The following is a 23,298-nucleotide window of genomic DNA, read 5'->3' on the forward strand; positions in this document are numbered from 1 at the left end:
AAGCAGAAGAGCTGCTACCAGTATTTAGTTCCCACAGCGGATGACTCCTTTTCAGCGAGACAGTAATTGCTGGGCACAGTGCGTCTCATGGTCATTAGAACCTCATTGGGCCAAAGCCTAAATGAGCGCAATTTCCTGGTTTCACCAGCTTCTTTTATGCAAGATGTCAAGAAAGTGTTAACTGAGAAGGAATAAACAGCTCGCCCTGCATTCACGGCAGACAGTGTGAAGCACCTTTTTCACACCAGGAATCAAGACAGAAGTGGGAAGCTATTTCTCTACAGCCCCCTGCTACCACCCCTCCCTGCAAAAACAAAGAGAAGGAACTCCTGCTGCACCAGCTACTACCATTTTAGCAGGCGTAAAAGCGATTATATGGCTCCTGTAATCAAGTGCAATGAATGTATCCTGGTTAGAGCTGGGGATAATTGTTAATTTCAGCGAACAGCTTGCTGTTCAGCTCAACACTTCCTGACTCACAAAAGAAGAAGAATTCAGGAATTTTCTACCAGGCCGTGCTAATGGAGTTAATTAGCCTTAAGTGGCTGCTTTATAAATACATACTTCTTTAACTTTTCTGTCCTTTAAAAAAAACAACAACCTCAGACAGGCGATTATTTTGTAATTCAGAAGTCATTTTCATTGCGGTTAATTAACACTTTCAGATAATAAATAGTGTTTCGTAATCACTGAGCCCAGTGAGCTTAGTCACTGCGTATAAACACTGGCATGCAGTGGACAAATGGTGTGTCTGCCACAGTCCCACCCCCTGCCAGCTGTGCCGTAGGAGAACACCGGACCGACAGATTAGCTCCTTTAGGTAAAACAATATTTTTCATACAATTACACACACTTGGAGTTCAGGACTTACATCGGCCTATTATTTTCCTCACATAAATAAAAAGAAACATCAGATTTTGTGTCTATGTTTTCAACGTTCCCTTAGGGTCGCCAGCCCAATGCACCGTCCCTGAGTAGCAGAGTAGGGAGTTGAAAGACACAGCAGTTCTCCTCAAGCCTCTGATCTTCCCCTCCTTGAAAACAAGGGGGTGAGATAGGATTTGATTTCTTCCTGCCCAGAATACTAACCAGGAGTGTGACAGCAGTGTGCCAGTCATCTGTGTGAGCGGCTCGTGGTCTGAAGGGGTGACTGAAGAAGAGACCTGTGTGGACTGGTTCACACTGTACCCATTCACGCCGAAATACAAACATGTGACCTTACTCTGTAGTAGAATCCACTTTATTAATAGTCTTTTCTTATTGTCCATATGACTGAGCTGTTTCCAACTACTCAAAAACAAAAAGGTCTTAAAGCACGTTCAGTTCAAAGAGGGCTGTTGCTGATGCAGCTGAGCACCTGAATTTGCTGCACATGTGTCTCATGCACCTTTTATAAGAAGCAGCAGTGTGGAGAAGTGGTTAGGGCTCCAGATGAGAGGTCTGTGGGCTCAAATCCCAGCAGTGTTGTACTCAAAATTGTCAGTCGAACATCCTGCTGCATAAATAGGTTTCCAGGATATCGCTGATTGTTAATGAGTATGAATGCCAAGACGGACCAAGAAGGACAAAACAAGGCCTTCAAACCACTGACTCAATAGTCCATCACACTGGTATGAAATAGCATCTTTAACAACAGTATTTTTCAGACTTTCCTCCCATGAATACTGTATATGTCCTGCATGACTGACCAAAGAACATCTTCAGGACAGAGTCTGGCATCTTAACCCGTCTCTCACCAGCAGCCTCCCTGTCTGGAAATGCACAGAACAGGAGAGCAGCAGGCCTCCACCAGCCTGTGAGGAGGGGGCAGTGGCTGGCTGGCAGCGGTGACCTTTAATTCCAATCAACTGTGTACAAATTACCTCAACATGCCCTCTCAGAAAACAGCTCTGAAAGAAACTCTTGTTAGATTGTTGCCCCTTCGGTTTCACTGCGCCTGCATTATCTACTCACAGCTTTAATGACTTCCTGCTGAGAGAGGCTCTGTGAAAGTCTTGGCAGTCAGGCTAAGAATAGCATTAAATGCAAGGTTATCTGGGCATTACACTCACTGTAACATGCAATTAACTCTCCTCTTCCATTTTCATTACACAATTATTCATTAATGTCAATTTAATTTTATGCATTGTTCTACATGACCGAAGGCTGATTACGGGCCTTCTCACTCCAATATCCCAAGTCAACTGGTGCCAGGCTCACTTGGGGCTGCCTAATTGCAATTTAGCCCAGACAGTACCTCCCTCTTCAGTCCTCCAGTAATGGAACAACTAATTCCAGACAGGTAACAATTCCAAAGACAAAGTGCTGTTCTCCTACATGGAAAAGCAAATGCACTACTCAAAGGCTGCTTTCTCAGCACTCAGAGCAACCCTATTTATACACAGCCCCAAAAAACATGCCAATATGCTAGGGACTTAAAAATTAAAGTTTATGGTATCTGCAGTATCTAAAGTGATTCTGCATGATTGCTGTACTGCAAGTAAACGATTCAGAAATTACATCTGGTCTATATCTGAGTACACAGATAGGTGTAAACAGATTAATTTGGACATTAACTTCTTTTTAAAATCACAAAAGTAACAAGTTCTTAACAGCTTATTAAGGGATGTTTGCTAAGGTTGAAAGATGATGGTGAATGTGAGGATCTTCCGTGCCAAACTGAAAACATTTCTTGTTTATCAATAACCGGTTAATTTAATTAGAAATTGTCATTGTCAGAACTTGTCATTTTATTTTGTCTGAAATTATCAATAGGATTTTTGAGGCAACCTTAATTCTATTTTGAAGTATTATTCATATCTGAATGTATAATTAAGATAACATTAACCTGCACTGGTGGTGTTTCCTTGAAGGTTTGACCTTCAGTTCAGTTGAGTTTTCACCAGACAAAGTGAAGATGGAAATTCGGTGTCGTTAAAGGGTTACAAGCCTCTAGGCTATCAAAGACTTTCGGAAGAACATCAGGTTAAACCATCAAACAGATACTCTATCCCACTGAGGCCAGGTAACCTTTTGTCATTCCACCCAGGTGTTTAGTTGGCAACCGCAGAAAGAAAACCATAGAAAATAAGAGTGGTTTTGATCCTCAGCTCAGCTTGCCTCCCTCAATGAACAGGAGCTATTGTCCCTGCATGTTCCGGAGTCTCGTCATGATTCCTGTCCGAAGTCCAGCGCTCACTCCTGCTCTCATCTCCCACTGAAGATCGTTTGCATCGCGGAATGAAACGTGCGGGCTAGTTCTATTTTACAAAATGCTCAAATGTAAATATTAGTGGTCATGAAGTCTTGCGAAGCAAGAAAAGGGGAATCACAAATTTTACCAGTTGAACATATTGTTTCTTTTTGCTTGTTTGAGGTGGGTCTGCTCCGTGCCAGCTAATGACTTCTCTCATAGCTTCCCTGCTTCTGAGGGGTCGTCATTACGTTTTCAGTCTCATCCAGCTGACCGGAATGAAAACCTGCCATCATGGGGGTTTATTAAAGCATTAGAACAACAGCTGCTCAAATGTGTTTCTTTTCTTTCCCTCCTTCTTTCTTTCTGGGGCAGGAAGGAGGGCCTGTCTGCCTGATAGATAATTAAATCCTCTTTAGGAACCAGGAAATCATTTCACACCAACCGTCGCAATAAGTTAAGAGATGCCTTGTTTAAAGACAGGGAGGCCTACACTAAGCACACACCTGGTAGCCAAGGGATGATTAAAGTGTGTAAATTTGAACACCACCCCAGGCCAAATGGACTGTCTTTTATGAGCTAAGATCCACATCAAAGTGTTTCAGGCAGAATCCTTCAGGCAAATCAGTTCAAAGCCTTTTTTGTAGATCTATTTTACACTGGCTGATTGTGTTATATTACTGGTCTCCATGCACAGGATTCACTTGTGAAAGCATGCTAACAGGTTTATCAATCTACAGAGAAAGCAGTGACCAATAAAGGTTGTTATTAATTTCTGCCTTAGTGGTTTCTTAGTGTCATTTATTTTCTTTCAGAGAATTCTTTTTATTACCCTAAATTGTGTAACCATAAGGGTGGCACTGAGGTGTTCCAGGAGAGACAAGAAAAAACCCAGGAAAATTAACCTTATTTCATGCAACAGGGAGATACGGTAACAGTACATTTATTTAACAAGGATGATATATAATAAAATATAATCTTAATAAAAATATAAGATCAATTTCCTACTGAATAATGAAAAAATGCAGTCCTAAGTGCAGTATTATTTATCTATACCTGAGAAACAGATTTCGATATTGATATTAATAAGATTATTTATTAAAAATTACAAAGTCAGCTGTATTATCTGTTACATCTGTGCTCAGGTTTGCTAAGCAGCACAAAGACATGTGATCACTGAAGGAACAATCTCTGAGTTAATATTTTATCCTCACAACTTTCTTCTTTGCTCCCTACTCTTCATACAAAAATCTTCAAAAACAGGACTTTCGGTCTCTAGAACGAATGGATGGCTGTATGAACAGACCTGGGTGGACGTGATTTTTTCATTCATGCCTTTCGTGTGTCAAGAAACTGATTATTATCCTTAAAACTCCGAAAAACTGTGTGTCAAAAGTGTAGCCCGGTAAATATGATCATTATTAACCCAGTAAATACTATCATTATTATAACCCTGTAGTAATAATACTAAAAGTAATAATAATTGTTATTAATACCCCACAGTGGCACGGCTCACGAGCTCACAGCGGTCCGCGCTGCCGCCCAGATGTGCGTTGTTTCTGGACAGATCTGTGGGAGTCAGTGAGGCCTCAGTGGCCAGTGAAGTCAGGATTTGTACCCTCAGCCCCTCGGCCTCCCTCCCCAGCCTCTGTCAGGTTCTGTAATCATGCTGATTAGAGACGCCTGGACTGAGACCTGACCTCAGAATAAACGTTCTTGTTCTCTGGGCTTCGGCGGTGCCCTCCTCTGTCATCAAGCTTCATTTCCATATCAGGACAGTGCCTGCTCCTCACCTGCCCCAGCGCTGAGCCATGAACTCACTAATGCAAACAATACAGGGAGATGGAGGCAGTCAGAGGAGCTAATAAACTTATAGGGGTAACTGATCAGGAACTGGGAGCTCCAGTGAAGGAGAGACAGAAAACGGTTTAGAGATGCTCTGAAATTGGCCAGACGTGTGAGGAGTGAGGTGCCTGCTTTGTGTGTAGGTACTGCAAAGACTTTATTAAATTACCTTTTTCAAATCAAGGAATGAATCAGTTCCATTAAATGTTGTTTTGAAAAAGCTTTTTGGAAAATTAGAGAGACCTGTGACATTCATTTTTAAAAGGCTTTCATATACCTTCAGTGCTATTGAAAGGTTTGTGCTAATCCAAGGTCTGTCTTTGATGTTTTTCATGAATTATTGAAATAAAAAGGGGGCATTATCATCGTGAGAATTAACAGCCCCTGATTGACTTGCAGCTGGACCTTATGAATAATTAAGTAGACAGGACTTCAAGTGCTAAATATTCAGAGGGAAAAAAGATAGTAAAAAAAACAGGGAATTTTGCCTGATTTGAGGAAGAGAGAAAAAATAATCCTGTGAGATGGATTTCACCCTTTTAATCTCTTGAAATGAATCAGTTCTTAAAAAATGCACAGAGTCAAATGTTAAATATCTGTAGTGCAGACTTAAACATCTCCCAAGCCTGTCGGACTACATTTTCAGTGTTTAAAAAAGAGAAGCTTGGGACTGGATTCGTAAAGCATTAGTGCAATAGGCAAGAACTGTCTTTTAAAAACTAATTGTGCCGCAAACAACCTTTTGGGAAACAAAACACAGATTCTTACAGAATCACATTTATCATCTATCGGATTTTGCCGTTTCAATACTCACACAAATTTCCATAGTTCTTTGCTGCCAATTGATAATGCCTCAACAGATTTCCTCATCTTTGGTTGATTTGGTGACTTTAAAGGGACATATTGCAATCTGTTTAGTTTTGGCCAATTGACATTACATTAAAAGGTGGAACTCATGCTACTTAATTACCTCATTTTTAAAAAAAAAACATGGAAATGAGCACAGATGTAGAACAGAATAACTTAAAAAGATTGAGTGTTGCCTTGTTCTCTGTGAACACAGGTTGAGATAATACTCTGGAAACCTAGTTAAACTGATTATATATACACATGAAATAAAAACCACATTAATCTAGAAATTGTCAGAAGCAATCTTCCAGGATTCGTGTGAAGAAGCATTGTTTAAAACACAAACAGGAGAAAAGATCAACAAATGTGTTAGCTCTGTCTGCCTGTGTGTCACTCACAGTATGATAGAAGTCTCTTTGAATTGAAAACACACAGTTTTCAGGCTTTTTTATTAACTGGATTTCTGCAAGGCACAGGTATTAAGCATATTATTTATTGTATGTAGTAGGCCTCCATTTATACAACATGTTTAACCCACAAGGTCCAACTACAACAATAGAATATTTCAGAAAACTGAAAAATCACAACCTTGAACCTTGAACACAATTGTGAATTTTTCACAGTTGTAAAAAAACAAAAAAATTTACACAGTAAAAAAAACACAGCTTTACACAGTTTCTCTTTTGATTTCAATAACGAAAGAGATCCAATCTGGATCCCTCATAGCCAAGTCGTTGAATTAAAAAAATAGCCACTCTCTTAAGAATTTTATAGCCATTAGTTTTCGGTAAGGTCAATGCACAGCAACACAGTGTTTACTGCTAAACAATTACTTCTAGGGAGTATGCCACTTGGTTATTAAAAATAATTAGTCTTTTAAACCTTCTGCAGAAAAAATGGTCTCGCAGTCTTTCCACATTTACTCAGCTGAAACCAATGAAGCAGAGCATCTTGGAAAATGAGTTCTTCAACAGAAACAAATGTTTGGAGAAGCAGCTCCTATTAATTCATTATGTCCTTATGTGCAGTATTAAATGTTCCAGCTTAGAAACAACAATCTACTGCACACCTGTTGCCAATTAATGTGCAAACAGCACATCAATCAGAAAGTGATGATAAGAGCTTGTGATGGGTAGAGAGGCATTGTGGGATGTGCTCTTGGCTAATTTATGCGAATTTCCTCTCATTTCACCCATCTTTTCAGTGTTGTATTGTTCGTGTGGTGTGTGCAAGGCCTCTGCTCAAATACACAAAAATTAGCGCCAGCTTTCTCCAAAAACAAGCCTCTATTGTTTTTTTTGTCTCATCCCAGTCTCCGCACTACCTACCTCCTGAAGTACAAAATCGACAGTCAAAAACTGCAATATGTTAACTCAGTACTGTTGTCCAGAACCTTAGAAGCCTAAATGCATGTTAAATTGCACTTAATTCTCAGTTTAGCTTCCTGATCAACACCCAGCTCTCGCCCACACATGGTATTGCTGTCTGGTGAGAGGATCTCCCATTGACCCCCGGTTTGTTTTTACTGTTCTCTGCTCATGAAAGGAACTAGGCAGAGGGTGAAAGCAGACCGAAAACAAATGTTTTTGAGACTTTAAGAATTTAAGGAACGCACTATTTGGTTTATAAGAAATGCAACTTAAATTGTGAGGTCAAACCCAAAGTGACTCAATTTATGTGGCCATGGTTTTTCACAGATTGTCCCCTCATTGACAGCAATACATTCCTTCCCCCCCCCCCACTGCTGACTAAGCAGTGATTTAGTCTGAACCTGTCTACTGTTACTTGTAGAGAGCTCTGATATCTGGGGATCAGATTTAATGAGGGTACATCCCAGTTGAGATATGAGCTTATCTCTTGATGGACTCTGGCACTTTTGTCTTCAGTCAACATCTCCCCTGGAGGTGTTCATTAGCTCATTGAACTTGGTTACAGGACTCCAATGAAAAAAGGCACACAAGAAAACACCAGCCACATACCTTCTGATAAGCATCGGGAACCCAGTGTTTTCTAATGTAAAGATATTAGCCTCCACATGGTCATTTCAAGTTCAAGTCTTTAACAGCAGGTAAGTGCTTTGAGAAGAAAATGGCAGGAATATTCTTTAAAAACTGGTACTGGATGTCCACTCAGTGAAAAGCACAGACTTGTTGTACTGTGCTGCTGAACTAAAGATGAAAGGCTGATCTACAGACTTTGAGTTCCCAAAGACTTAGAGAGCTGCAGTTCAGTCAGTGTCTGGATTAGAGTCGACTGGTAAATGTTGCATGCCGGCTGAGAACAACACTTTTATACTGGAGACATGGTCACACTACAAGAAAGCTCATCGATTTGGGTAACACCTTGATACTGTTATTAAGCAAGAAGCTTATTTGATTTTGTGTTGCAGAAGTACTCAAAATGTGAAAAATATCCTTTTGTGTCATTTAGTGTTTTTTTTTTCACGAGCAGCACAAATACTTAGGCTGTGTTCCAATGGGAAAGACAAAAGGAACATGTTGTTCTGAGGACAATTTCTTTTTTATTTCTGTGGTGTAATTCCTACATACTTCACACCTACAGCATGCCTTAGATCTTAATTCCAATCAGCTAGATTAAATAATCATTTTTCTTCAGCCTCAAAACTGAGACAAAATCCAAATGTGCAACCAGCTCAAGAGCTCATGAGCTCGTCACCCTACTGTACAAGTGAGCAAAAATCATCTCCAAATCATCATTAACTCGGATTCCTCTCTGCTTGAAGAGACGCAGGGGTCAGAGTGAGCACAGTTAATATCTTCTGCTGCCGTAAATTAACAGGCAGAGTAAGCTTGCATTCCTCTAGTCTACAAAGCCTCGTAACTGTGAGGGTCAATTTAGATCACCAACACTGATGAACAATTCTGCTGTGCTCCCATTGCATTGATAAGCGTGATCCCTATCTAGTCTGAAAGGTTTTATTTTCATTACTGGGTTTAAGCATTTTTTAAAATTTTAATTAGACCCAGTCTAATTTACCCCTGGCTCTGCAGACAGTACTAAACAGTTCTACAGAGGCCTTAGGGTAAAGTATATCTCCTTCAGAAGGATTGTGAATAGTCTAAACATGTCTCTGTAAAACAGTGATGAAGCCACAAATTGGTCATTGCAGCATCCTTCACGCTAAGAGCTATTGGCAGGAGTTCCCTTCTGAAAAATCACAAGTGCTTTATATGTAATTTAATTTTGTTTACCACTGTAAGCATTACGAATTTCCAGCACCGCAGAAGAAACATGAAGTGCTGGTAATATTAAGAGACGTCCAGACATGTGCAGCTCGAGTTCCGCTGCCTGTCATCTCTGAGGCAAGTGCTCCTCACACGTCCCTACAGAGACCTGCTTGCGTGTCCCCCATGTCTGGGACACTAAGCAAATTTGAAGGAATGAAATTCAATTATGATTTCTTCTTAAGTGTTAGGATTTCGTCATATGTTACATAATAATCAAGATAATTATCTTACATCCCCTTTTATGTCTTCCAAGTCCTATTTTTTTCTGAGAAATGAACATTTTGCAGACTTGTGTCTTTCATCTTCCATGATGGTCAGAGGAAAGGAGTTCTCTTTCCTTCAACCTCTTCAAAGCATCTCACTTCAATGGCCAGCACTTAAGAAAAATAACTGATTTGAAATTAATCAATATATCAGAGGTCTACAGATCAGAAAGCTGCCATGCCTGCATTTCTCTGATTAATTAAAAGATGACTAATACGTCCACTCAGGCGCTACCAATTTAATTAAACATAGACAAAACAACGCATGCTTCTGAACAGCAGCTTGGCAACGGCCACTAAATAAACAAACAAAGCTAGAACAAGGCAAGTATCAGCACTAACGTGGCCACAATGTCTTAGAAAATATCACGAGTGAAAGTGACTCATCCAGTTTGGGTGTAGCTCTGCCTGCCCCCTCCAGGACGTGAACAGTCACAGAATCTGGCACCGGGACCGGTGCTGTGTCCGAGACGCTGCGAAGAGTGTCTTACAAGTCAGCCTGAGACATAGGGGCTTGATGAACTTATAAAGACACCCATATACTGTACAAACACACCGTAAGAATTCTAGTCTCTGACTGACAAGAGAGAAAGGAAGGACAAAAAAACCCCAAAATATCAGAATTTCAACAGAATACCAATGCAAAGTTCTGAGTTCAAGGTTCATGAGAGAGAAAAAGACAGAGGGGGAAGGAGAGAGTCCAGTATTTACAGCCCGTAGAAAGGCCCATTTAGGAAAGGGGTTTATTATTTCAGCGGTTGTCAAAAGTTCTTCCCACAGTCTGCCTCTGCAATTGGTGCTCTGATTGTCCACTGAGAGTTGTTTACATTTCTCCAAAAGCTCCATTTAGTTCTCCTGACAAGGTGGAATAAGTGACTGGCTGTGATGGATAGAGGCACCTGTCCTAATGGCTGCTCAAACTGTGCCCACTAGTGCACGTTACATTGATAAATTGACAACAGTTGGGACATGCTCCGCTAGCAGGGAGAATGAGGCTACTAGGACAAACACACGCAGTTCCACAGCCTGCTCCACCATTCCTCTGAAAGTTACACTGACTCATAATCTAGCACTCCAACAGCTGCAGCTAGAATTAGCTTTCAGAAGGGGCTTTGTTATTAATTTGATGCTAGAATAACATTAGCAAACACTGTATTATTTCAGCTACATGTTTCATTCCTAAAAGGTGAAATAATTATACTAATACCAGTAACACCAGGGTTTGAGGCAGGTATCAAAAGTGTGCACACACTCACACACAAGTGATTCATCTGGGCACTCCTATTAAACTGGTAACAGATGTAAATAAATAAAGCACCTCTCTCGTGGCTTAACAATGCAGGTTCTTCGGAAAGCAGAGGCACAAAGAAGATCGAAAATGTTGCTCCAGTGGAGCTCTATTCTCCACATGGAAGCAGGGGGTGAGTCCAGTACTCGGAACTGTGAAGGCGGTATCAAGGGTCCCCCTTTCCTTCAGCTAACACAGCTCTGCTCATGCGAGCAACCTATGGGTTATCCCTGTGCTACAGGGCACTGAGGTCTGCTCACTTTGAAAGTGCTGTGCAGTGGGTTAATGTGGTTAAAATGTGGTTTGTTGAGCACATTTAGTTTTTAACAGTGTTTGTTTGTTTTTCTCTTTAGAGTGCACAAAAGCTCAACTATATCATATTGGATATTGCTCTCTGAAGCGTGTTCAATGGAAAAACACTGTAAAAACATTAGAGGAGTATTGCATGGTATATGTGCCAGTAATAGGTACTGTATAAAGAACTGAACTTGTAAACATTTTTTTTTCATTCAAATCTAAGTCGTCCAAATTCAAACCCCTGGCACACATTCCCTGTCGTCTGTTTTGCCTTAGTGTGTTTAGGGTTTCTGAAAATCAGGAATGGGCTAATTAGTTCTGGCACTCAAACTGGCTCTGAAGGAGTAAAGACCAAATTAGGGACCTTAAAAAATGCTTTTGCCTTTTTAAAGAGCCAATTAGTAAGAATATCATTGTGTACTCTTGTATTACTTGGCCTTCTACTACTTTTCAGTAAAGAAACCAATTATTTACAATTACAGAAAAGTCTTTTTAATATGTGCGTCACAAACCTGGCTCTCTTTTGACTTCTTTTTTGTGTGTGTAAATGGTACTGCTGTTTGAGGCTGTCTATCGTGACTTAATTTCCCCTGGTGAGGAATTAGCAGGCAACACTGTGGTCTTTTTTAAACATTTTGAAAGATTTCTTTTTGAAAACCATTACGTTTTACTTAGCATCACTTTATAGTAAACACATTTAATGTATCGTTTTGGCCTAGGCATCGCAAAACACAAAACAAAAAATAATCAAAATCTGATTAGTGTTTGCTTAATTGTTTTTGCAGGTTTTAACTGTTTCTGCTCTTTTAAGTGTCAGTATACAGTTTTCTTTATTGACAATGACAGGCTGAAGGAGGTTATATTATACGCCATATCCATTTTCTGCTATGCTTTGCTTCACCCTGAGAACATAAGGGTAACTAATCGCACCCAGATCATAATGCTGCATATCATAATGACTGTGACTCACGGGTGGCTACAACATCACTTAAGTAACACATGGTACTTTTGATGGTGCTCGTAAAAGCTATACATTCTCATCTATTGTCTACGATGGAGGCTGGCACACACCTACAAATGTGAATCCCCTGGGCATGAGGGCTTATTCCCACTATACAAGTAAGGATGTTTTTTTTTCTTTTTTTAAATCTTTGGAAACTGTCATATACTTCAGTACGGACCTAAAAACACCGCAAAGGAAAGGGCCTGAAACCATAATAACCTTGACCCTTCCCACTTTGGTGATCTGCCTTTGTTCTCTGATTCTGCTTTTACGAACAAATGAAAATCAAATGTTCATTTGTAATAAAAGCAGTGACTGTTTTGAACCATGAGGCAGATTTCTCTAAAAAAAAAAAGACTTATAGAAATGTTTTCTACAAAGGGGCTTTATGTATCTGCATTTTTTGTGGAGTTCTAAATAACTAAGATATAAGCAAATATAGAATTCACCTTCAAATGCAGACAAGCTCCAAGAATGGGAGGGTGAGGATAAGAGATGTGTTTGACCCGAGCCTGGCCTCATGGGCAAGCTGTTTGTGAAATGATTAAGCAACAACTGGGCAAGAACATCTAGTATCAGGGGTGTTCTTCTCTCGAATGTGTGTTATAAACCTTCACTTACACTGATGGGCATGCAATGCACTCAAATGGGGGTGTCTCGTGAAATCTGGTCTGACATGGCCTCTCCTTTCCTTCTAGACCTGGAAGGACAAGGCCGGATTTAGGAGGAGCACCATCAGGTCAGCTTCCAGCAGTTGTACCTTCTCAGCTCCTGCCCCCTGCTGCCGCTTCAGTACAGCTCAACAAACTTTTCAACACATTGTCACACATGTTGTTTACCCATTAACCCAGCAACTCAGACAGAGTCATTTGCAACTCTTTCAAAGTGTGTTGTTCTGAGAACAAGTCCCGATAATTATCTCACATCTGTAACAGATTACTTAAGTGACGTTACCAATTGCTTCATGACCCCCAGACAAAAAACGCACATCCAGCTGGTATTGTTTGTTAACTGTCAGACAAGAAATTGATTCCTAAAGGTTTCAGATTCCACATTCTCACCTTTTTGTCATTAGAAATTCTATACCACACTGTTTGCTGTTTCCACATCTTGCAGTTCGAAATCAAGTACAGATACTTTCTTAAATAAATGTTCTTTTCTTCAGAGCAACAACATTAACGCATTTTAACATAGAACCAAATCAAACCTTTTTGAGAATCCTTTTATTTACCCCTTGACAGTGAAAGAAAAATGGTCTGCCTTAAATGTTTTTAGAAAATAGAGCCTGGCATTCAGACTATCGCAGTTGTACAGCTATTGGAGTGCTCCCATTGTGAGTGACCACCCTGAGTTTACCACTTTAGTTTTTAACTACACGTTTTACTTGCAAATACATTTTAAAAAAGTAGTGAAATTGAAATATTTGGTTCAATATAGCCTTTATGTATTTAAAAATGATCTGTTCAAACTCAGTTATGGTAAGAAATGTTTACATCATGAAGAGGCCATTTGGGCCATCTTGCTGACTGGGCAGTGTAGTAATGAATCTCAGTCCAGATACTCCTCCATGGCCTGACTTTCCAAGTCATCGATGAAGCTGTTCCAGGCTGATACAGACTGTGTCAGAGTTGGCCAGCCCTGGTCCTGGAGAGTCTTACAGATTCCCCTTAAATCATGCGTTTGGACAGACTGGGAGCACATCTGAGTTATAAGAACTTTAGTAAGTTAATCAACTCAATTAAAAGCCAGGAATGGCCAACGGTCATCCTCGAGTGCTACAGGGGTGTTGTTGTTATTGTCTCAAACCTACTCTTAACTATGGAATTGGAGAAGCTGCATGCCTGAGTGCTCAAAGCAGCTCTTCCAAAGGGTTAGAAATTGATGATGTGAATGCAAACCATAGACCCTGCTGGGCTGTGGCTCTCCAGGACCACCGGTGGCCAACCCAGGGTTGCGCTGTTTCATGAGAGGGGAAGGAATAATAAACACTGCCAACACAGGTGAAGGGGTCTCTGTGATCTACAGTAGGTGTCATGGGTTCGAGCCTGGGTCATGCTGATCCACAACTGTCAAATACTAAATAAAAAAGCACAGGTGAAAGCTCCCCTCACATGGAATATGCAAAATATCTCAATATCTTTGGAATGTTTTATATGCTTCACTTAACTTTTCCCATATTCAAAATCATTCTTTACTCATGTGAACGGCTCCAGGAATACAGAACGTGCAGCTACCGACTGGGCTGGTCATGTGAACAGACCCTCAGAAGGCAACCTGTCATCATGTTGGAGGGCAATCAGAGATCTGAGGCTGAATCGGGCTCCGAGCAGCAGCCACACGCCACTCCTGCTCCCCTGCACTGACGGCCGCCTGTGGAGGAGACATCCTCAGAGGGAGGAAGAGTTAATTAAATAAATTAAATTACAAAGTTGATTAAAGTTGATTATCTTCAGGGCAACAGAGGAGCTGAAACGAGCTGCTGGGCTAAGGAGCAGGAGGAAGGAGGCCAGCAGGCAGCAGTTAAAGCTGATTTATCTCTTGTTTAGGGTGCAAACAGAATTCATATGCACCCTCCTATAATTTAAATCAAGGTCATTAGTGGAAAAGAGGAGATAAAAACTGGGACATTAATCCCTGGGAAATAGGTACTTGGCATAAGATGTGTGATGGGAATAGAATACGCAGTGGGCCTGACTACAGTCCCAGTCACATCCGAAACTTCAAAAAACACAGTCAAGTGTGTCTGTGATTCATACAGTGCTGCCTCAAGTCTAGGCTAGAGGCAGGAAAGTTAATACCTCCAGTGTCTTGAAATGCACAGGTTTATGGATTATAATATGCTGGGGTCAGAAACATATTTCCTGTTTACCTGCAGAAAGTGAGGTACAGCCCAACATGATGTGAGATTATTTTCTCGTTAGGGCTAGAAGGTCCTGTTGTGTGTCACTGGAAGCCAGGAATTCTCCTGTGTTTTTCCATTAGGATTATTAGATTTGTCTAGGATGGAGAAAGCGGTCCAGGGGAAGGAGCAGCACGTTCCGGCTTTCCCCAGCGGTACAGAGAGCAGAGGTCGGCCAGACAGAGGGGAGCTCTTCCTCTGGGAGTGCGGCTGCAGGCTCTGAGCTGTCAGGGCGATGGTCAGACTCCTCCCAGAAAATGGTGTCTAATTTGTCCCATTGATGACCAAGCAGATAAACCTGCAATATGTTGCGATAACTGCAGTCCCAATATCTATTTTTCTGTCACAAGTAGTTCATACACATGCTCTGCAGCAGATAGATGATTTTTTAAACAGGTCTTGCTGAGATGACCCCACTTCAAGTCCCCAGTCCTCGTTGATCACTACCAAAGAGCTTCCATTAAAGCCCATGACTGCTCATACTGTATGTGTGTGTCACTGGAAAGCAGAATCAGGTGACTGGAAGGCTGGCATGAGAAACAAGTTAAGTATGCTTTACTGTCCCAAATGGTATATATAGAGCAAACTAGTATTCCAAGGCTTATAGACAAAATTAACATTGATATTAGTAGACCCAAAATGGCAGACCCAGGAAACCTCAGTTACGTCATTCAGGTAACCCTGAAAACAAACCCAGGAGGGCAGGGCACCATCCCTGGGCTTTGCAGTAACTGTTCATTTGTTATAATTAATTAACCACAAATGAATTGACTAGACAGGGGGAACCACTGGGCTGGGACCCCCGGAGGTTTCTTCTCTCACTGGGGGTTTTCCTTTCCTCTCCTCTGTGCCAAGTGCTCGTTTACTACTGTACCTCTGTCTATTCATCCACCCAACCACACTCTCCTTCCCTGCACTGCTGTGGTAGAAGCAGATATCTGGGAGCTTTATGATCATCCAGTCCCTGTTTCAGACCTGCCTACTCAGACACCTTGCACATTACTTTATAACCTATTGCATTTACAAACGCAGTAGGTCATAATTACTTGTTGCAATCCAGTCTTTACTACGCTGCTGTACAATACATGGTGTCACTTTTGCACTGAAGGTATTACAGTTCAGAAATTGTTCTGAATCTAAGATGCATTGAAGTATTTATATATAGTATATGCACAGTGTATACAGTGTATGTGAAGGACTGTGAACTTCATGGCTCTTTGGTAGTTTGTTCTTTGTTCTTTGTAGCAGGCTGTGAATAAAACACTCTGGGATGAGCAGGAACAGTGCAGTATACACACCGGCCCAGCCTAAAGGCCCAATTTACTCCAGCACATGGTGCTGTGTTATAGTCTGCAGGCTACTCGTGTCAGTGGTGCTGCAGGGGTCACAAGACTCAGCCTGGACAAGCTGCTCCAACAGTCTCCCCAGCGGTGAATGTGCTATTGAACAGTGAAGGCTACTCTGGCACTGACAACCTGACCCTGGTTCGTTTAAATAAATGTGGCAAGACAGCTTCCAGGCTCAGAGCTTTCCACTTCCAGCACTATTTAAATACAAAGGAACTATAAAAGGCATTTGAATCACTGGTGTATCTGCACTCTAGTAGTTTGTCTCATTAGATTATCACACATTTTATGATGTTTTTTCACTCCTCTCTCTTTTTGGAAAATTCGAGACAAGAAAGGTAAGTTCACTAAGGACCTGTGGTTCACAGTTCCTGTTGTAAGTTCAACACAGTGATGTTCTTTTTAATTAAACCCATGTGTCACAGGGTGTACAAGGATATACTGTACAGAGGACAGACAGTGGGTATATCTCTGTTTGCATGTGGAATATCTCTTCTTACCAAATACACATTCTCCAACTTTCTTCTCATTGTAAATTAGTAGTAGATTTCACCAACTTGCCCTCAGGCTGTGTATGGAGCAGTGGTGCTCCTTTCCTTCCACAGACAGGAATCATGAAGTGTAGAAGAGAGTAACCACACGTGTATGGAGAGCACTGGGTCAGTGCCTACTGGACACATGTCTGTCTCAGAGGGGTTACAGGGAAGGGACCGTCAAGATGGTCACCATGATCCCCAAGTCTTTTGCAGAGGCAGTGCACAGCAGTCTGACAGTTGATACAGGGATGATAACCTTCTACACACAATTCTAACAGCTATATTCTGCTGCTGCTACCATTACCAACCAACCACACCAAGCCCAGACACAAAGCAGACACCAGCAGGACCTGGCCACTGAGGTCCTCTGCCCTCAAGCTCACTGAACATGCCTGGGATGCTACTAAAGGCACTGTGCCACTGTCAAAGCCCCGAGTGAAGATGGGAGAAGCATGCAGTGCGAACATAGCAGCTGCTGGACTGGGAGCTTCTCTTGTCTGAGCTTATCAGAGATTGTGCTGCAGTGTTTCTCAGTCTTTACACGGCACAGCCCAAGAGTCCATCTAGTACACATGATACACATATTGTTTATATAAACACTCTACATTACAGAGGCTTCTAATTGTGTTTCCTTATTTCTAGGTTGAGTGGGAGCAAAGATCAACAGCTGAAATGGTTTATTGGTACAGTATGACTAATTGGGTTTTCGTACAATCACAGCACTATAAGAGACAGAACTCTCTAATGGCTTTTCATTTCATTTTTTTTGTTCATTTAAGAGCTATCCACAATAGATCTATCCCCTGAAATCACCAGACAACTTAACATTGGTCATTCCAGTGTGTTTTTGCATTGTGCAGAAAAGGGTGAAAAAACATTCTAAAACATCTGTTGCTCCTTCCTTTTTGCACCATTATTCATTCAGCTGGTGTAGTGCCTGGGGCGTTGTCTGAGCCTCCACTAGGATCAGATACCCATTCATAAGTGCAAGTCGTCACCAGTCAAAAACATTCCTCAGCATGTACTTTTCATTAACTGCTTTCTGCAGCGTGTTAGAGTAATATATTCTAGAGACGCAGAAATGATTTATAACTGTTTTGATTTCTATCTAGAGATAAAAGACAGTTTAAGGTCTGAAACAATTCATGATATAGGTGTTCTCAATAACCTGGTACTGTGTTTTATTGCAGCTCAAGTTCAATTAGCAGAAGAGTCTGCTTCTGCAGTTCTGGCATGGAATCACACAGTGTCTCCAGCCCACAGAATCTACCTGCACTGGGCCAGGAATGGTTAAACACCACGAAAACAACCTGAACGAATCAGGACCAACATTGTGAAACTGTCACAGTAAAATCTGCCCACATACAGTACATACAGTAACTAATGGTGTCCAGCTCTCATTTCCCCTGTATATCCAGGCTTGGTATGTAGGCCAGAGTCAGCGGTCACTGCAGGGTTGACTGCTGTTCATCACCAGCCCGGGCAGAATGTGTTCTGTTATCAATCTCCCAGTGTCTATTCACTCAGCCAGTACAATTAATATCATTTCTAGTAGTGAACAAATAACTCTGTGCACCTGCTGGAGAAAATAATTTACTGCCTCTGAGCTATTGTAGAGAATGTTATCGGTCCTAATCATTTCCTTAAAGAAAGATGGACAATTGAAGAGCTGTATATGCATCCCAGGCTTGTACTTCAAGATGCTGCTGGACTAGGGTAAGCCACAATTTGCCTTTTTGCTGTCTGCATTTCAGAATGGTGCTCAGGATTACTGCTTGGTAATGCTTGAGAGCAGTGCAGGACTGTCAGACAAAGTGTCTTACTCACACATCATCTCGCACTCCTCTTATTCCTTAGGCTGCCGATCGGTACATTGTGATGTCCGACATGAAACAAAGATTTCAGAGGCCTAGTGAGTGAGATGGGAAGCTTGCTGGAGAAAGGGACAGGCAGAGGAGAGCTGTTCAGGCTGAAATATCGGCCAGTGGCCTCACACATTGGGATCCATTGCCATTATAATATGTCAAAGAAAAAGAACAATTCCCACAAGTACACAATGTACTGCAAGACCAGAACCTTGTACTGTAGAACCTCAGGGTACTTTCTTCCACTCAATGAAAGCATGATTGTTTGGGAAGAAAAGTTAGCTACCAGCGTACAAATAACTGCTCATCTAACTCTCAGTTCCCAGACATGCCTAGGCCTCCGTTCTGGCTGAGGTGGTGTTGGACAGCTTTTCAGCCTTTGTTCGGCATTAGTGCACATAGCTGCGCATTCTGTATTTCTGTGCCAAAGTGATTAGAATGTAAGCCAGATTTTTTGCTCTGTTATTGTTGAAAAAATCATTCACCATAGAGAAATGAGGCCTATAATGACAAGCAGCAATATCTGAGGTCAACCACACAGAACGCGGGCATACGCCACTATGTCCGGCGCTGGACACTGGTGGTGCCTGAACTACCTGGTGCCCCTAAATTACATTCACCATTTTTTTTTGCAGTAGAGTACAATGGATTTATAATAACCTTCTGTATTTTGGGTGAATAGATTTTTATTTCCAAATTATCAAACTCAATTTCAACCCACAAAAAGATTAATGTATTTAAGCTTACTTTAATCTACACATTTTTTATAATCTACATACTGTAATTCATTCCCTTCAATGCGTCAAGATAGAAAATTCACCTTTCCACAGACTTGCAGATGGGATCATCAAGGATCAGCTAATGCTCCTATGTATTTTGATTTCCTTTTCTTCCTTGTAAAATAGACTTTAATAAAGTCTTAATTTCCTTACTACATCATTATTATCTTCTGATACAGAGGGCCATCTGGCAAACACTCAAGCAAAGGAGATAAGAATTTATAATGAGAGGGGCTGATTTTCCCTAACAGATTTTAATAACAAAGCAAGGCTGCAATGATTACCACAGTGGTGCATTTGGGTATTCAATGAATATGGTCTGCCTGCTCTTGCTAATTAGAAATCCATACTCCCTTTCTGTGGGCATGTTATTACTTCAGCACAGCCCAACCAGTGATAGCAACTTCAAACAAAAGGTCGCGTTCAGTTCATAATCAAGAACAATAGAGGCAACAGTGTCTCTTCTTGATATTAACCTCACAGTCTTTCTTGCTTTGGACTTAAAGGAAAAGTTTACAGTAACTCAGATGTGCATTTCTGGCAGTAACTGAACATGCAGACAAACCATGCGGACAGTATAAGGCAGAGGATTATATTAGTGATACTGCTGAAACTCTGAGAAGCTGAATTTCAAAGTGTATTTTTCAATTTCCTGATGTCTTCCCATCATGCTTTAAAATACTGCTTTGTGCTTCACTATTTAACAATGGTTTTCAATTTCCTTTATTACACTTCTGTTCCAACTTGAATAAACTCCTACAGCAGGAGAGGTGACGGTGTTGCGAATTCTCATCCACCTGTTTTCCGGTTGTAAAGAACTCGGCACCCACTCAGCTGACATACCAGCTTGCTGTTAATATTTTATGTCCTTGAGCTGCAAACCAGCACACACAACCTTTGAAACCAGCCTGCCTAGTAATACCCGGCACTAGATTTATGTGCTACCATTTTGCATAACGGAACTTAAAAACCAGGTCTTCTTAAGGCCTGCCAAGAACAATACCACCACCAGCAATTAAGCACATTGAGAACAGTCACACATTATTTGTAATATTAGTAAGTGGATTATGTTTGAGATAATCACGTGTATACGATACTTATGTAATACATGTTGATGCCATGATGTCATACTGTGTTATCTGAGATGACGACTGAGAGAGTCCAAGAGCCATGCACAGTACGTTTCCAGAAAAAAAATAATTTAACATGCTTCAAATGAACCACAGCGAGCACATCCAATTAAATGCTCCAATTAAACAGCAAAGAAGAAAGGCTGTTCTGGTGTTATATGCTAAGCAGGACTGCTATTTTTCCAAATCTCCAGCTCTGACTGTGTTATGGGTTTTGTAACACAGCCATAGCATGGTTTTTAAGTGAGTTCATGCTAAAATTATGTGTCATTAGTAAATTACACAGGTGCCAAAGTGAGTTTATCATCCTCCCTATGTAAATCTTCCTAATAACCTAAGGAACTGCTTACAAAATTTCCTATCTCTTAAGCCTAATGAGCAAACCACAGTGATATGAGATTACTGTGTTCTGGTGCAGGCAGCCCTGCCTGAGGGCGGAGAGTGGTTAATACAGTACTCTTTTGTAATCTTAATGCAATCCTAATGAGGAGAAATATGCCCTGATAAGTCATCTTCCAATAAAAGTTTCCAACACCTGGGCAAATCCAGAATGAGGAAATGCAGTGCCTCCCCCCGCCGCCCCCCATCTACTTGTTAAGGTGGAAATGTCGGTGTTGGAGCTGCTCTGTGTGCTGTGCAGAAGGAGGAGCTTTTCAGCCTGCTGGTGTGTGGAGTGGTGCCCACCAGGCTTCGGATCAAAGGTACGTGGTGGATTGTTTATGGCCACACGTTTGTTCTCCACGACACTGAGTCTATGAACTATCAGCACTTCGTTACACACCACCACACGGCGACGTCCATCACCCCGTCACCTCCTCACCCCAGGGCTCGACGTCCATCACCCCATCACCCCCTCACCCCAGGGCTTCAAGCTCAGCTCCCTCTTTGAAAGACGCCAGTCCCAGGACTGAGCCTCTCAGGCCCGGTCCGGATTTTCCTTTTCCAGCCCGTGGCCGTCCAGCATAGTGTCGTGTGACCAACTGAGCCATTTACTGCTGGACAGGGCTCTCAACGTTTGCATTCACAAAAGTATTTTTTTCAAACATAAAGGAGCATAATGGAGAAATGGCGAAGGAGGACTGGATTTCTTGACATTGAAATTCCACTTTTTTATTGTCATTGCTTTTTTCATAGAGTGAACAAGAAAGAGCTCACTTGAAAAGCACCTTTAAAATGCAAAATTGCTATCTTTGTGATCTGAGGCTTTGCAGATTTCTGTCCTTGTCTTTTGGGAAAACAGAGGAGCCTTCTCCAGTCTCCATTCATCCTGCGTTCCCTGGGTAGGACTCCTCCTGACCACATGCTCCTCTCCACTGACCTTGAACATAAGACACCCCAGCCAATACCATGCAGTTGCCCCTAATAATGCAAATTCCAGCACCTGTGATTGTAGATATTACTTCATTGGCCCTACAATAAAACCAGAGATTGTCATTACCTGTGTTTATATTCTGCGATAACAGAAGAACAAGATATCAATAGGAAGGTGATAGGGGATTATAAATAGCATTAAAAGGATGTCAGTCAGGGAAGAATGAATTAAGTGGGACTGGTATAATGGATGTTTATAAGGTGTCCTTGTGGAACACTCTGTATTCAGGACACCAAACACATGAAAGGAGCCATCAGAATGTATCTCAGCTAATTTGACATTAACAAATAAAAAAGCTGGAGCTCACACACAATAAAGTCTTGAGAAGCAAAAACTCCACAAGGCTGTATGAATTCTAAAGAAAGCCTGTTTCTATAATCATGTCCATAATATCTCTTTACAAATTTCCAATCATATTTAATCTCTGTTCGATATGGAATGAAAACAAAGTGTATTAACTCCAACTGTATATGACAATGGCCATTTAATTGTCAGAAGGCAAATGTGATATTTACAGGAATTACACATTAAATGTTTAGTAAAAGAAACGTTGTGTTTTCTTTCTTTTTTTTCAGCATGGAATAAACCTATTACTTGTTCCTACTATAGAATGTTGCATACAATTTCAGGCACCAAGATACAAGAAAGGTGTTCTTTCTGAGTGATTCCAGAGAAGTGCAGCAACATGCGTTCCTGTGCTCAAATGAATGTCTGACACTCACAGGCTGAAAGAGCTGAGCCTTTTTAGTTTTATAATAGCAAAAGACTATGAGGGGACCTGGTTTGAGTATTTGAAATTCTCAGAGACATTGACAAGTCAGTCCTGCAGAGCTATGACCTGAGGACCCAAGGGGAAACAACAAGGGAATACAGAACAGAGAAGATCACGTCACAACCCGGCTTCTTTCAAAGCAAACCCACACACTCACAGGCTACAAGGGCAGATGCTTCTTCTCATTCCAAACCTCACCTATGTTCCTGAGTTCAGCCCTGGTTATAAATTATTATTAGTTCATATGCTATTCTTTTAAGTATGTTAGTTATATTTACAGTATTAGAATAAAACCACTCTGGGGCAGAAATGGAACAGTGGTCAGTGCTGTTTCAGGAGGTGTGAGGAGTGTTTGAATGATCAATCTGCAAGCTCGTTTACCAGGTGGAGCTGATCATGTCTGGAAGCCTGAGGGTCATTCAGGAACCTATTAGATGTTGCCCTGAGGCTAATGGTGTATTACAAAGGGGCTGAGTCTTGATAGGAGACCCTTAAAATTGCCTGTGTTCGCATGTATACAATTTACAACAGTCTTTAACATCAAGAGACTCCATTAAACATAGAGAAATGAATAGAGATGAAATACAATTGCCCCACTCACACAAGCCCTTCAAAGTGTCTTTAGTTTTCCGCA

General features: G+C 41.3%; 1 protein-coding gene across 1 annotated transcript in view; it reads right to left on the bottom strand.

The window, feature by feature from the left end:
• LOC148823263 (uncharacterized) overlaps positions 1 to 23,298 on the bottom strand; it is a 101,686-nt gene that overhangs the window by 44,433 nt on the left and 33,955 nt on the right. The gene's annotated exons all lie outside the window — the stretch shown is intronic.

Source organism: Atractosteus spatula, chromosome 11, assembly GCF_055471065.1.
Source record: "Atractosteus spatula isolate fAtrSpa1 chromosome 11, fAtrSpa1.hap1, whole genome shotgun sequence".
Lineage (NCBI taxonomy): Eukaryota > Metazoa > Chordata > Actinopteri > Semionotiformes > Lepisosteidae > Atractosteus > Atractosteus spatula.